Raw genomic sequence first — 4,650 nt, 5'->3', positions numbered from 1 at the left:
ACTACCAGAGACAGAGAGATACAGAATGAATCCCACACTCACACCACTGGAGACTGACAGATACAGAAGGAATTCCACACTCGCACACACTACCAGAGAGTGAAAGATACAGAATCAATCACACACTCACACACAGTACCAGAGACTGAGAGATACAGAATGAATCCCACACTCACACACAGTACCAGAGACTGAGAGATACTAAATGAATCCCACACTCGCACTACCAGAGACAGACAGATACAGAATGAATCCCACACTCACACACACTACTGGAGACTGACAGATACAGAATGAATCCCACACTCACACACACTACCAGAGACAGAGAGATACAGAATGAATCCCACACTCACACTACCAGAGACTGAGAGATACAAAATGAATCCCACACTCGCACTACCAGAGACTGACAGATACAGAATGAATCCCACACTCACACTACTGGAGACTGACAGATACAGAATGAATTCCCACACTCACACACACTACCAGAGACTCACAGATACAGACAGAATGCCACACTCGCACTACTGGAGACTGACAGATACAGAATGAATCCCACACTCACACGACCAGAGATTGCAGATACAGAATGAATTCCCACACTCACACACACACTACCAGAGACTGAGAGATACTGAATGAATCCCACACTCGCACTACCAGAGACTGACCGATACAGAATGAATCCCACTCTCACACACACTACTGGGGACTGACAGATACAGAATGAATCCCACACTCACACACACTACCAGAGACTGAGAGATACAGAATGAATCCCGCACTCACACACACTACCAGAGACAGAGAGATACAGAATGAATCCCACACTCACACACACTATCAGAGACTGAGAGATACAGAATGAATCCCACACTCACACACACTACTGGAGACTGACAGATACAGAATGAATCCCACACTCACACACACTACCAGAGACAGAGAGATACAGAATGAATTCCCACACTCACACACATTACCAGAGACTCACAGATACAGACAGCATGCCACACTCGCACTACTGGACACTGAGAAATACAGAATGAATCCCACACTCACACACACTGCCAGAGACAGAGAGATACAGAATCTATCCCACACTCACACTACCAGAGACAGAGAGATACAGAATGAATCCCACACTCACACTACCAGAGACTGAGAGATACAAAATGAATCCCACACTCACGCACAGCACCAGAGACTGAGAGATACAGAATGAATCCCACACTCGCACAACCAGAGACTGACAGATACAGAATGAATCCCACACTCAAACACAGTACCAGAGACTGTCAGATACAGAATGAATTCCACACTCTCACACACTACCAGAGAGTGAAAGATACAGAATGAATCACACACTCACACACAGTACCAGAGACTGAGAGATACAGAATGAATCCCACACTCACACACAGTACCAGAGACTGAGAGATACAGAATGAATCCCACACTCACACACAGTACCAGAGACTGAGAGATACTGAATGAATCCCACACTCGCACTACCAGAGACAAAGAGATACAGAATGAATTCCACACACACACACTACCAGAGACTCACAGATACAGACAGAATGCCACACTCGCACTACTGGAGACTGACAAATACAGAATGATTCCCACACTCACACACACACCACCAGAGACTGAGAGATACAGAATGAATCCCACACTCACACTACTGGAGACTGACAGATACAGAATGATTCCCACACTCACACACACACTACCAGAGACTGAGAGAAACAGAATGAATCCCACACTCACACACACTACCAGAGACAGAGAGATACAGAATGAATCCCACACTCACACCACTGGAGACTGACAGATACAGAATGAATCCCACACTCACACACACTACCAGAGACGGAGAGATACAGAATGAATCCCACACTCACACTACCAGAGACTGAGAGATACAAAATGAATCCCACACTCACACACACTACCAGAGATTGAGAGATACAGAATGAATCCCACACTCACACTACCAGAGACTGAGAGATACAGATTGAATCCCACACTCGCACTACCAGAGACTGAGAGATACAGAATGAATCCCACACTCGCACTACCAGAGACTGACAGATACAGAATGAATCCCACACTCACACACACTGCCAGAGACTGAGAGATACAGAATGAATCACAGACTCACACACAGTACCAGAGACTGACAGATACAGAATGATTCCCACACTCACACACAGTACCAGAGACTGACAGATACAGAATGAATTCCACACTCTCACACACTACCAGAGAGTGAAAGATACAGAATGAATCACACACTCACACACAGTACCAGAGACTGAGAGATACAGAATGAATCCCACACTCACACACAGTACCAGAGACTGACAGATACAGAATGAATTCCACACTCTCACACACTACCAGAGAGTGAAAGATACAGAATGAATCACACACTCACACACAGTACCAGAGACTGAGAGATACAGAATGAATCCCACACTCACACACAGTACCAGAGACTGAGAGATACAGAATGAATCCCATACTCACACACAGTACCAGAGACTGAGAGATACTGAATGAATCCCACACTCGCACGACCAGAGACAAAGAGATACAGAATGAATTCCACACACACACGCTACCAGAGACTCACAGATACAGACAGAATGCCACACTCGCACTACTGGAGACTGACAAATACAGAATGATTCCCACACTCACACACACACCACCAGAGACTGAGAGATACAGAATGAATCCCACACTCACACTACTGGAGACTGACAGATACAGAATGATTCCCACACTCACACACACACTACCAGAGACTGAGAGAAACAGAATGAATCCCACACTCACACACACTACCAGAGACAGAGAGATACAGAATGAATCCCACACTCACACCACTGGAGACTGACAGATACAGAAGGAATTCCACACTCGCACACACTACCAGAGAGTGAAAGATACAGAATCAATCACACACTCACACACAGTACCAGAGACTGAGAGATACAGAATGAATCCCACACTCACACTACCAGAGACTGAGAGATACAAAATGAATCCCACACTCGCACTACCAGAGACTGACAGATACAGAATGAATCCCACACTCACACTACTGGAGACTGACAGATACAGAATGAATTCCCACACTCACACACACTACCAGAGACTCACAGATACAGACAGAATGCCACACTCGCACTACTGGAGACTGACAGATACAGAATGAATCCCACACTCACACGACCAGAGATTGCAGATACAGAATGAATTCCCACACTCACACACACACTACCAGAGACTGAGAGATACTGAATGAATCCCACATTCGCACTACCAGAGACTGACCGATACAGAATGAATCCCACTCTCACACACACTACTGGGGACTGACAGATACAGAATGAATCCCACACTCACACACACTACCAGAGACTGAGAGATACAGAATGAATCCCGCACTCACACACACTACCAGAGACAGAGAGATACAGAATGAATCCCACACTCACACACACTATCAGAGACTGAGAGATACAGAATGAATCCCACACTCACACACACTACTGGAGACTGACAGATACAGAATGAATCCCACACTCACACACACTACCAGAGACAGAGAGATACAGAATGAATTCCCACACTCACACACATTACCAGAGACTCACAGATACAGACAGCATGCCACACTCACACTACTGGACACTGAGAAATACAGAATGAATCCCACACTCACACACACTGCCAGAGACAGAGAGATACAGAATCTATCCCACACTCACACTACCAGAGACAGAGAGATACAGAATGAATCCCACACTCACACTACCAGAGACTGAGAGATACAAAATGAATCCCACACTCACGCACAGCACCAGAGACTGAGAGATACAGAATGAATCCCACACTCGCACAACCAGAGACTGACAGATACAGAATGAATCCCACACTCAAACACAGTACCAGAGACTGTCAGATACAGAATGAATTCCACACTCTCACACACTACCAGAGAGTGAAAGATACAGAATGAATCACACACTCACACACAGTACCAGAGACTGAGAGATACAGAATGAATCCCACACTCACACACAGTACCAGAGACTGAGAGATACAGAATGAATCCCACACTCACACACAGTACCAGAGACTGAGAGATACTGAATGAATCCCACACTCGCACTACCAGAGACAAAGAGATACAGAATGAATTCCACACACACACACTACCAGAGACTCACAGATACAGACAGAATGCCACACTCGCACTACTGGAGACTGACAAATACAGAATGATTCCCACACTCACACACACACCACCAGAGACTGAGAGATACAGAATGAATCCCACACTCACACTACTGGAGACTGACAGATACAGAATGATTCCCACACTCACACACACACTACCAGAGACTGAGAGAAACAGAATGAATCCCACACTCACACACACTACCAGAGACAGAGAGATACAGAATGAATCCCACACTCACACCACTGGAGACTGACAGATACAGAAGGAATTCCACACTCGCACACACTACCAGAGAGTGAAAGATACAGAATCAATCACACACTCACACACAGTACCAGAGACTGAGAGATACAGAATGAATCCCACACTCACACACAGTA

The sequence above is a fragment of the Somniosus microcephalus genome, unplaced genomic scaffold (genome assembly GCF_052327205.1).
Source record: "Somniosus microcephalus isolate GS21.2 unplaced genomic scaffold, FLI_Smic_1.0 unresolved_chr5, whole genome shotgun sequence".
NCBI lineage: Eukaryota > Metazoa > Chordata > Chondrichthyes > Squaliformes > Somniosidae > Somniosus > Somniosus microcephalus.
This window is presented reverse-complemented; position numbering follows the sequence as displayed.